The following is a 12,797-nucleotide window of genomic DNA, read 5'->3' on the forward strand; positions in this document are numbered from 1 at the left end:
TCCGGTCAGCACTGTGGCCGTGTAAAGGCACGATCGGGCCCCTTTAAAAAACAAATTGCAGTCACACCGCAAGTAGTGCTGGGAGGAAGTGACGGGCGGTCACTTCCTTCCAGCTCACTTCGCGTGGGAGGAGACACAGCATTGAGGCCTTGAAGAGAGAGAGCCATGCCAACTGCCATTAGCCCCAGTCACCCTCCTGCAAGGAAAAGGTAAGAAACAGGAGGGTTGCTAAAAATGAGCTGCATGTGTGTATCTATGTATGTCAGTATGCATGTATGTCAGTGTGTATGTCAGTGTGTATGTCTGTATGTATGTATGTCTGTCTGTCAGTATGCATGTATGTCAGTGTGTATGTCTGTATGTCTGTCCGTATGTGTGTGTGTATGTATGTATGTTTCTGTATGTATGCCAGTGTCTGTATGTATGTATGTCAGTATGTATGTGTATGTGTCTGTATGTCCTTATGCGTGTGTGTTTGTGTGTGTCAGTATGTATGACTTTATATGTGTATGTCTGTTTCAGTATGTGTGACTGTTAGTATGTGTGTATCTTTGTGTGTGTGTATCTGTGTCCTTTTGTATCGGTGCATGTGTTTGGGTTTGTGTGTATTGCTGTGGGCGGTATTTGGAGGTGGTCCCTGTGGGTGGGCTTGGAGGCGGGGCCCAGACCTTGAACTGAGTTAGGGACCCCAAAATGTCTGATGTTTGTGTTCCTGACTCTATAGTGCTCCTTTAAATATCAGAAAGCTATCATATTTCATGTATTAAAACAATGTCTTCTACTACAATGTAAAAAATATATTTGGAGGTTTAAGTAGGATCAAAAGAATAAGAATACAGATTTATCAGGCTGTGTGAAGTTGGGAATCTGCCTATCTACTTCGATGTTTTAAAAGCTGTCAATAAACCCAAAATAGATTTTACCCATGTACTCTTAGAAACTAAGAATCCCTGTTCCCTCTGTTTCACTGGAAATCTGACCATTCCCTGCAAGTCCCTGAGACTCTGCCAATTAACACTGAGAAACGTGGAAACCATGTAAATTTACCCTGAGATTTTGTCTTTATCATTTGTCTTTATCATTCTATGATTAGATTATGAGATATAACTATTTGCTGTGGTGTTTGTAGATTATGTCCATCCATCCCTTGTTTCTGCCTCTTCAACATGTGATTTTGAGAATATGTCTATTGACAAAATGAAGACATTCACACTGACCCCCTTTGATGTTCTTGACAACCGTTAAGGTTCAAAAGTGAGAGATGCTCCTCACTTCTCCTAGAATTTACAAAAAAAGGAGTATTCTGCCTTTTATTTTAAGAACGTATTCATTTATAATAAGTATAACTATGAAGCAATGCTTCATCTGCAATTGTTATTTATTTTAAACTTCCCCTCTTTTTATGGTTTTGAAAAAAAATAACATTCACAGATGAAGAAATACTGCTGGTATATATTTCCAAATTTGTGTCTATAGACTTGAAGGGACACAACAGTCACCAAAACATCTTTAGCTTAATGAAGCAGTTTTTGTGTAAATCATGCCTCTGAAATCTCTGTGCAATTCACTGGCATGTAGGCGTCAAACCACTTTTGTTTCTGTTTATGCAGACCTAGCGACACCTCCCCTGGCTGTGGCTGACACAGCCTGTAAAAAATGTTTTATTTTCCATCAGATTTTAACTTACTTTAAAAGTTTTTATCTCCTGCTCTGTAAATAAAAGTTTAATCGCACACAGGAGGCTCCTGTATGGTCTAGCAAGCAATTAACAGAGCAGGAGATAAGAAAGTCTAAACTAAACAGAATTTGCAAGAAAGGAAGTGTTAGAATTAGATGACTCTTTCCAGGAAGTTTTTAGGAAGGCTGTGTAAATCACATGCATGGAGGTGTGCCTAAGGCTGTATAAACACAGTGATTTAACCCCTTAATAGCAGAGAATTGAGCAGTGAGACTGCAGGGGCATGGTCTATACACTAAAACTGCTTCATTAAGCTAAAGTTGGTGCCTATAGTTTCCCTCACCATGCAACTGCATTATACCAAGTGAGTATATTTTCATAAAATTACCTACACATATATTAGTAAACATTATGAATCTGCTCATTCACTGTACAATCCTATTTAGTCTCTTACAAATGGATTTTGTTCATTTGCCTTGAAACTCTGAGACCCTACCCATTCACACTGAGACCATAATAATCTGCCCATTTATTCGAAACCCGTAGAACATGACAGTTAATTTCCTCTGTGATGGTTGATTTGGGAGATTTGTTTATATGTTATTAAAGAACCCAATAGAAGGCACTTTGTAACAAGTCATATTAAAAACACAATTCCAAAAAAATCTGAAGAAGTCCTGCAAGGGCACTGGTCTCTGTGCACCCACATCTTCAGTTTAACCTTTGGGTCATCATGAAACTAACGCTACAAATATTGCAAAAAGAAAATATGTCTCCTTTGAGCCAAAGAGAGGAGAGAGATGCGATTGTAAAACAGACCTCACTGACTCAATAAGGGTTAAATTTGCTTGCAAGTTTGCCTCACCGTAATTCACATGCTATCTATAGGACATAATAACTCCACTGAAATTTCCAAGCAACTCAAACCCGTACATTGAAGTTTGGGATTACTGCAGGTTACATAGTATGTTCTTAAATCTTTAGTGTCAAAATCAAGTTTCTATGGCAACACTCCAATGAAAAACAAGACATTTCTATAGAAAATCCTCTTTACCCTTAAAAAGCTCCTAGGCTGTGAACTTTGTTTTCAGCTTCACTAAAGAATATGGTGAAAAAAGAAACACCATTATTTATTATATTATTATGTTGTGGCTATTAGGAAATAATTATATATATATATATATATATATATATATATATATATATATATATATATATATATATTAGCAATGATTGTATATATTTCATCTTCTCAAACAAAATCACACAAGTATCCGTTTCAGAATTCTAGTTCCAAATACATGATTTTTGGAACACGAAAATTGATGGCATTTACTGTGACATTAGATCATTATGTCTCTTCTATGCGGTATGTAAGTTGAGATAGTTAAATTGATTGGAAGTGAGGAATTCTCTTTTAGAAATGGCACCGCTGTAAAACGTTTTAGATTATGACTTCTATAATCTTATTTGATGTCTATGGCTGGCATAGACTTCCTGGAGTCATAGTCCATGATATTTGGAGAACTGAAGATAAACCCATAATTCTTATATAATAAAATTTCAATGAGAAAGGGTCATCCTGATCAATCTTTATCTACAGTAGATGATTGATTATCTGTCAGTCAAATGAAGAATATTACAAGCAAATATTCAACAGAAAAATAAACAAACAATCAACTGTAACTATTACAGCTAAAAAGTGGAAAATAGAGGTTTTTGGTCTGGTAGAGTAAGTTACTGATATGGGCCATGATCACAATCCATCGCTGATATTCATCAGTGGCATTATCTACACTTTTGCTGGAATTGCATGAGAGGTTTCAACGTGATTCAAATCCCAAAAAATTACAAACCTGATTTCTGCTGCTCTTATTTTTGAAGTTAGAAAACATTTTTTGAATTAAGATCAAGCTTATTGCTGTCTTTAATTGTGTAGTCACGTTTTATAGGTCGAGGATGAAAAAGTAATAAAAACAAAATGTCGATTTTGCAAGCTTGGCTATTGCATCACAGGTTGAAGATTATCAGCATCCGTACTAATGGTGACATTTATGCCATTAACCTATTGTTTTCCAAATGGACCTTAAAATGTGTAGGTGTTAGTTTAACCCCTTAAGGACACATGACGTGTCTGACACGTCATGATTCCCTTTTATTCCAGAAGTTTGGTCCTTAAGGGGTTAAGCATAGAGAAGATCGATATTTTAGGAACAATCAACGTATATTTACTGCATTACTGTTTTGCCAAAATATTGTTACTGTACTAGTAACAATGCTAGTCTTTTGTTTGCTATATTAGATTAAAAAGAAATTGCTTGTATACATTTGTTGATGTTTGTGGTGTTTGTTCTGCATAGGCTCAAAAATGTTTTCTAATTTCCGACATATTGTTTAATAAGTTGAATATTGTTTTATGTGGTTTATCAAGTATTTTTTGCCGGTAATGGTAAAATGGTTTTGGTAATGCTTTCATAAACCTTCTTTGTTTTGTTAATGTTTCGATACATCATCTTCCGAATGAATGCGATCGCTTAAGCTTGAATGCTTAGTGCTTTGCTGAAATGATAATGGGAAAAGTGTTGTTGTCTGTTGGCGAATATATTGTATGTTATTGTGATCATGGTGACATCATTAAAAGCTCATCTCCAACAGGAAACATGTTGATATTATTCAAAATATAGTATGCAATCAACCCCATGATCCACAATAAATAAAATAATAATGTTGTGCAAATAAATTTGTGATTAAATATATAAACAGTTAATAATATTTTGGTTATGTAACAAATGCATGTGTGCATGTATTTGATCTCTGCTTAATAATGTAAAAAAAAATACCAAATATTCGAGTTTACTTACTACAAAGGACAATTCTTGCTGCTCAACAGATCACCTCAGAACAAATTAATTAAGAAACATGAGTTAGCTCAATATTCAATAAAAGAAGCACTGCCTATGATACTTCAAACTGGATACAAGGTACCATGATAATAATCTGAATGTAAGTCAATCAGACACGCGTCATGCCAAACTGGGCCCTTCACAACATGACATTGGAATGGCCAGGAGTTATATTTATGAGTATGGCAGGTTCAAACCCAGATTAGGTCCCATATGTTGAATTTATGATTATCTTTAGATTAGGAAGAACATAATAACTTTTTATTGTGAAGAAATAGACTAATAATACAAAATATTATATATCTATTTTTCCTTCATAATCACACTCTTTTCTCCACTCTTTACAATATGCTGCTTTGCTCCCAAAACCGTGATGTATTTTGACCTTATGACTGAGGTTTTTTGGCAATTACTCTGTCACCTTTGAATGTTTTTAAGAACCCACAGCTGATCATGGAAAGTCTCTTAATGTGGCAGCTGTGATCATCAAAGGGCAGCAATGAGTACTTGGACCTTGTAGGCATGCCCTCCATTTTGTGTCAAATATTCTCCACTTTATAAAGTTGTTTCATGTTTTATTTTACAAAGATGCGCATGCTACAGAAGATGCTTGTTTTTCAAGGATTACCAGCGAACTATCGAACTATGATAAGGACTTGATGAAATAACTTTATTCTCTTTCATGAAGTTATTTACAGAAGATACATTGTTTAATACTATCTATCAAGTGGAGGGCGGAGAAGGGGTTCATGTATCCCTATCCAATGTATACATTTTGTTATTCAGTGTAATCAGATAACTCTCACTCTCTCTTTCTCTCTCTGCCTCTGTCTTTGTCTCTCTACCTACATATATATATATATATATATATATATATATATATATAATTATCCAAGGCTCTTGCACTCCAACTTAAAGATTTGGTACCTGGTGCTCTGGTCACATAATAAATAGTATTTCAAAAAGATACCGGCACTCCAGGATTTCGTAATAAAGATTTACTTATGAAATCCTGAAGTGCCAGGAAATTATATATATATATATATGCATATATGTAGATAGAGATATGCAAACCCTCTGGTGAGACATTCTGTGGTTAAAATATCCCTGTTGATTACAGTTTTATTTAAGATCAGTAAACTATATTTTGAACCTGGGGACCTAGTCTAACATTGAGCAAAAGTAGAGGAAGGATAACAGTTTTGATGGCTTATCTTGAATTGGACCATCACGGAACAAGTAATCAAACCTTCTCCTGCCTCATCCTCAGACACTTGTGACTGGTCCTCTTTCTATACTATTATAACATGTCATAAAAGTAATTCTTGAGTGTCTTGAGGAAGGCGTTAAAGTTAATAATGTTTGACACAATTGTTAGAAATTGAAATTGTAATTCACAGTAAAAGAAACTGGTAGCCAGACACACGTGAGAGTACATCAGGGAATATCCTCACAGACTTGTGTAACTTTAGTAGATAGCATGGAATTGCAACTGTAGACTTGCTGGCTCCAACATCAGGAGGTCACTTACAGTACAGAATTTAACTTAATTAACCTACAAAATACATTGCAAACAGTATATCATATTATCAATTTTCTTGGCATGACAAAACACTGTGAGGTGGCACCAAAATGGTGCTGTGAACTTGCACAAAACAAATCAGGGAGATTAGGCCATCCATCACAAACAACCTTGCCTTTGTTATATAGGGAAACTTACTAAACTGTGATAATATTTGGGAAGAATATTGTCAGTGTAAATGCATTACAAGAGAAGACTGAGCCCTGCTAGTTAGAAACCCTTTCCGACCCCCCCCCCCCCCCCCCCCTCCACATCTTCTGCTAACTGAAAGACCGGAGGAAAGGAAGATTTTGGAATTCAAGGAGTAACAGGGGTAAAACCTTAACACAGTTTTTTGGAAAAACTGAAAAAGTAATAGAAGTATACTAAACTGTGTGCAAAGTTTAGTGAACTTAGATATTTAGACCAGCTTTATGCATTGGTCAAGTAGGATACAGCAGTATGGGTGGTGGATAAGGGAAACATACTACTGGACAGCTAAAGTATCCCTTGAATCACCAGCCTATTTTATGAGTCCAGGCTATGGTCTTGGCTATCCTGGAAGAGCTCACATCCCTGACCATCATGTAGACCTTTTGATCAATTAATATTGACTAGTGTAAGAATTGAGGCACAGACCCAAGTGACTAGAGTGGTCAGCATATATGCAATAGTACATAGAAGATGAAAGAAGAAGAATGTAACTCATTGCACTTACTTCTTGCTAAAATACCAGAAGATACAATAGGTGTAAATAAGGTAGTTAAGAGAATACAAATAAACATGAGTAAAAAATAAAATATCCATAGAATGCTATATCTTACAGAAATGTGTTCTGATATAATAATTACTGCAATGGGTAAAAATTTATGAATAAGAGCTCTTGAACAGGATGAAGGATCATTTTATTCTGTGCAGTGTGTGAATGTGTGTAAATGTGACAATGCATTGATATGTATTTTGGGTATTCATTGTTCCAATGTATGCCAATTTGTCTGAAATGAAGTGTCTGTCTTACGTGAGTTAAGCAGAAATAGTTGATTTGAAGGATTGTGCTATTTTTAAGTTTGGTGCAACTCCCTCTCTTGTGATCTGTAGATATAGAAAGATATATCTTAATAACTTATTTAAGGTTGTATGTGCTAGGGTTGTTTCATATTATTATCAATGTTGCTTCTGTAGTGGGAATTCGAGTGGAGGGCTTAATTCTAGACTTGCAGATTAATTTCATGACCAAACTGCAATTTGTCTGAATTTGGCTCAATTGGGTGATTGGTCTAAATTCCGAGCTGTAACAGCAATATACCCATATCCTTAACCAACCAAAACACACAATGGACGAGCATATTTCGTTTGCTATGTGAGTCAGAATTTCACCCAAGGTACCAACAAAAAGAGATGAAATAGGTGTGACTCTGTGAATTGCATCACAACGAATGTCATTGAAGGTGGGCCTGCATTTAACCTGTGATCAGAGCATGCACTGTACCTAGCAGTCATTGGCTTTGTTATAGAGCACTTTTTGTGAGTATCTTTGGTGTGAGCTTACAAGGATTTCATTTTACATTACAGGAGTGGAAAACCAGGTGGGTGTCGGGCAGTCGAGCAGAAGGAGCTCTGGTACACGTGAGTCTATTTAATAAAAAGAGGAAATAATTAGGGATCTTTATATAATAATTCTCTGCTCTATTATATACTGTATGTTTTTCTCTTTTATAGTGAAATTTTAAATTTGGATTGAAAAATAGAAGAAAAAAAAGTTACAATTCCTAAGGTGAGACCTCTCTTGGAGTACTGTACACAGTACTGGAGACCATATCTTCAGAAGGATATTGATACCTTAGAGAGAGTTCAAAGAAGGGCTACTAAACTGGTTCATGGATTGCAGGATAAAACTTACCAGGAAAGGTTAAAGGATCTTAACATGTATAGCTTGGAGGAAAGACGAGACAGGGGGGATATGATAGAAACATTTAAATACATAAATGGAATCAACACAGTAAAGGAGGAGACTATATTTAAAAGAAGAAAAACTACCACAACCAGAGGACATAGTCTAAAATTAGAAGGACAAAGGTTTAAAAATAATATCAGGAAGTATTACTTTACTGAGAGGGTAGTGGATGCATGGAATAGCCTTCCAGCTGAAGTGGTAGAGGTTAACACAGTAAAGGAGTTTAAGCATGCGTGGGATAGGCATAAGGCTATCCTAACTATAAGATAATGCCAGGGACTAATGAAAGTATTTAGAAAACTGGGCAGACTAGATGGGCCGAATGGTTCTTATCTGCCGTCACATTCTATGTTTCTATGTTTCTATGTTTCTAAGAATTCTTAAGAGTGTTTGTTTGTCAGTGGCACTTTATACTTATTCATTGCCTGAAGAGTGGCATTTTATATGCACATTATATGTTAACACCCTTCATATGTTTTGGAAGCATGTATGAAACAAGTGAATGAATGTACAAGTGAATGAAAGCAGGGTCATTGGCGAGAGGCTATGTGATGGGCAATTGTAGGTATAATACACGTTGCTAAATTGTATTTCTTTAAACTGCAACTGTTTCTTTAACTAATAACCTTTTACCTATTTACAGTACACAACATGTTTACTCCATCTTGTCTTAGACTAATGCAATAACAAATCAAGGTTTTGCCTATGTCAACCTAACGTCTAGTCCAAATAAAGATTAAAGATGTCTAGGTTATAACATTAGACTGTTAAGTATGTTTTTCTTTTTTATATTTAATTATGAACTGCTTTTAACCCTAAGGTGTATGTCAACCTAACTTCTAGTCCAAATACAGATTAAAGATGTCTGGGTTATGACATAAGACTGATAAGGGTGTTTTTCCTTTATTTTAATATATGAACTGTTTTTAACCCTAAGATGAATTAACCCATACATTACCAGTAGTAATTAGAAATGCTATACTATATATACATGCATAATCAATGCTAAGTAGAGACTTACTGACTGACTCTGGAGGTGACATACTGAGAGATTACCTGTATAAGCAGGAGGGTATGTTATACTAATACTTTTGCAAGCATTTATTCATTTAATTTTATATACTCTGCTTTATGATATATTAATGGATTATTAAGTTTATATAACTATTCATTTCTATTCAATAAACTATATTAATAAGACAAAAGTTATTGCTTCCAACTCCTATTTTTATTGTATTCTCAATTATTTATGTATTTTAAATAGAGAAACTCTATACCGACTATACAAAATTTAGCTAAGATATCTGTATGGTTAGCCCTGCTAAATTCTAAGTTTTAAGACGTTATAGCGGTAAATTGGAGTACTAGCGGTTACAATTGGCGCCCAACATGGGGCTGGAAGCACTAACTTTACGCATTTTAAACAAAATTACCTAGGTAACCTCTTATACGTAAGAGAAGACACAATTCTTTGTCATGGGACAATTATTCTTGAGATATCGAGAATTTAATAAAACTATTTGTAGCCCAGGCACAGAGAGATCTTCATCATGGAGAGATGGTACTATGTGAAATTGTACAAGGCCCTTGGGGTGCAGGAGCCAGGTATGCTGTAATCAGCATTCAATTGACTGATGCGGAAAATGTGGATCTAGATCAGCCAACATTTATAGAACTACCTAATATTCTACCAGATTTAAGTACACAGACCTTAATTAATATGACAAGAGAGACATATATACAACTATTTGGTAAACGCCCTAATATACCTAATACACCAGCAAGACATGGTCCATTAGTCCCAGGACAGTGGGGTATAGGTAGGGGATTACTATATGTTCCCGTACACAGCCATGAACTACCGGCGCCTGCACAGTCTGCACGAGCAGAAAGAGAGAGGTTAATGCCAGAAATTACTTTCTTGAGAGACTTGTTACGACAAGCGTTAATAGCACCAATTGTTAGTGCTCCTATAGTTCACACAGTGGGTACAGGAATACAGGGTATTCCTATGTCTAATATTAAAGCTACTATTGGTACAGTACCAACATCTGCTAAGGAAATAGCATTATGGCTTAATGAAAAAACACATGCGTTAGATGGGGTATACCCAACTCAAACTGCAGTTCAGAGACAGGGGCTAGTAAATGCATTACTGTCCTCTGGACTGTCAATTACACAAGCAGAAGCTGAAAACTGGGATATTGTAATATCCACTCTATATGAAAAGACTTATGGCAAAGTGACAATTTCTACACTGTCAGACACACTAGCGGGAGTGAATTCAAAGTCAGGGATTATAGCAGCATATAATTTAGGGATGAGATTCACAAGCAGAAATCATTCCATGGTTTGGGGTTGCTTGAAACCACTAGTAAAAGGTCAAGCAGTAATACTTGACATAGAAAGAAGGTTGCATGGATCGACTGAGAATGAGAAAAGTGACAGAATGCCTGAAATCCTGAGGAGCACATGCACACTCTTAGGTAAGGATCTTACAGGAGAGGGGTATAAAAGCAAAGAAAAAAACAGGAAACAAAGAGAGAAAAAGTAACGCAGCATTTACCCCTAGAAGAGACAGGCAGAAGCAAGATAGGAGAAGTTCTACATACATAAAACGGGAATCTAGACCATCTACATCTTCAGATGGCACTAACAGGGATTATTCTCGTCCCTCATATAGGACATATCAAAGGGAAAAAGAACAGACTACAGAGATAGATCGTACTGACCGATATCAGTCAACTTCCAAAGGAGAAGCCCCAAGATATTCAGAATTTCCTGGATATAGCGGAGGATATAGATTGAGACCAAGGGTTAAAGGTCCAGACAAATACGGAGGGTCCCCAGGACAAGTCAGGGACAGAGACAGAACAGGACAAGATAAAAGTTCTACCACCCCATCATCATCATCTACACATCCTCCAACACATCCTCCAGCAACAACCAGAAAGATACAAAAAATAAAGAAAACCGAGAATCAAAACCCAGAACAAGAAGAAAATCAGGATGAATAATCTTGATTTGCAGATTACATATGATCTGAGGACATATGAAGGGGTTTTAGATACACAAGCAGAAATCTCACTTGTACAGAAAAACATATTAAAAACCAATCAATTTTTTAATGTTACTATTGAAACGTTAGAGGGCAATGGTACGTATCCTTTATATCATGAGACCATTAAAGTTAATGGAAGGAAGGTTAACCTTGAACTGGCTGAACATCCTAGTTTGGATGTTTCATTCTTAATTGCATATAAAGGTGTTTCACATTTTATAGATATAGTTTCAAAACCTACATTACAGCTTACTGTACCAATTAATGTTGATTCACAAATAGAACATCAACTAAATTACACCTCATTATCAAATCAACAAAAATTAAAAGAAATTCTAGTGCAGCATAAGGATGTTTTTCAACAATGGGAAAATCAAGTAGGACACAGGAGAGACATTTGGCATCATATAGCAACAGGCACACTTGCACCTAGGAAACAGGCACAATATAAAATTAACCCACTTGCAATACCTGATATACAGATCGTAATAAATGACTTGCTGAAACAAGGTGTTATTAAGGAACAATATAGTTCCATGAATTCCGCCATCTATCCTGTACCAAAATCGACCATAAATGGAGAATGGTATTGGACTATAGATATGTGAATAGAGTTACACAGCCTGTAGCAGCTCAGAATACACATTCCCCATCACACATTCCCCATAACAGCATATGTTTAGAGGAAAATATAAAACTACATTGGATTTATCCAATGGTTTCTGGAGCCATCCATCAGTCCTGAAAGTTATAATATAACTGGTTTTACCTGGGATTCAGATGAATGTAACCCCAGAAACCTGGATTACAAGAGGCAATTGATGACCTTGACATGCTTCTCCTTTTAGGATCCAGCCATGAACATCCTACCGAGGGATTTGATGACCTTCTTAAATTTTTGTCAGACAACAGCTCTATTGACTAATTACAATCAACCATCAACAATCAACCATTAAATGTGTGGATCGAGTTAAAGATATTTTTCAGCTATATACTTTAATCAAAGATATTGGTCATATTAACATTGTCTCTCATGGTGCATATGGGATCACAACAGTTATGGTGTGTACACGAAATGTTAACAAATGCTGGGGTGGAATTTGGAAAACTGACATGAGTTTACTCAACCGGACATAACGCATTATATGCCAGGTGAATTTTATTATTTACGTATTGATCACGATGACATAAAGTGCAATCACACAGGTACATATGATTGTAACTGTTTCATTCATGTCCCTTCCACTGTGTCCTATTCACCACAGTCCCCTCCCTTACATGAGCAGGGAGGTGTTAAGCAAAGTAAAAAAAAAGATATCCTCCAAAGAAACTCTCTTCAAAGAAACCCTCAGTTTAATCAGGAGGGTGTCATGGGCAATTGTAGGTATAATACACATTGTATTTCTTTAAACTGCAACTGTTTCTTTAACTAATAACCTTTTACCTATTTACAGTACACAACATGTTTACTCCATCTTGTCTTAGACTAATGCAATAACAATTCAAAGCTTTGCCTATGTCAACCTAACCTAATTTTATATACTCTGCTTTCAGGGCCAGTGCAAGGATTTTTGCCGCCCTAGGCAAAAACATTTTTGCCGCCCCCCCATATGTCCTGCCCACCATGTGACATCACAATG

At 36.0% G+C, this 12,797-nt stretch overlaps 1 protein-coding gene across 1 annotated transcript in view; it reads right to left on the minus strand.

The window, feature by feature from the left end:
• ADGRL4 (adhesion G protein-coupled receptor L4) overlaps nt 1-12,797 on the minus strand; it is a 160,057-nt gene that overhangs the window by 34,978 nt on the left and 112,282 nt on the right. The gene's annotated exons all lie outside the window — the stretch shown is intronic.

The sequence above is a fragment of the Pelobates fuscus genome, chromosome 7 (assembly GCF_036172605.1).
Source record: "Pelobates fuscus isolate aPelFus1 chromosome 7, aPelFus1.pri, whole genome shotgun sequence".
NCBI classification, from domain to species: Eukaryota; Metazoa; Chordata; class Amphibia; order Anura; family Pelobatidae; genus Pelobates; species Pelobates fuscus.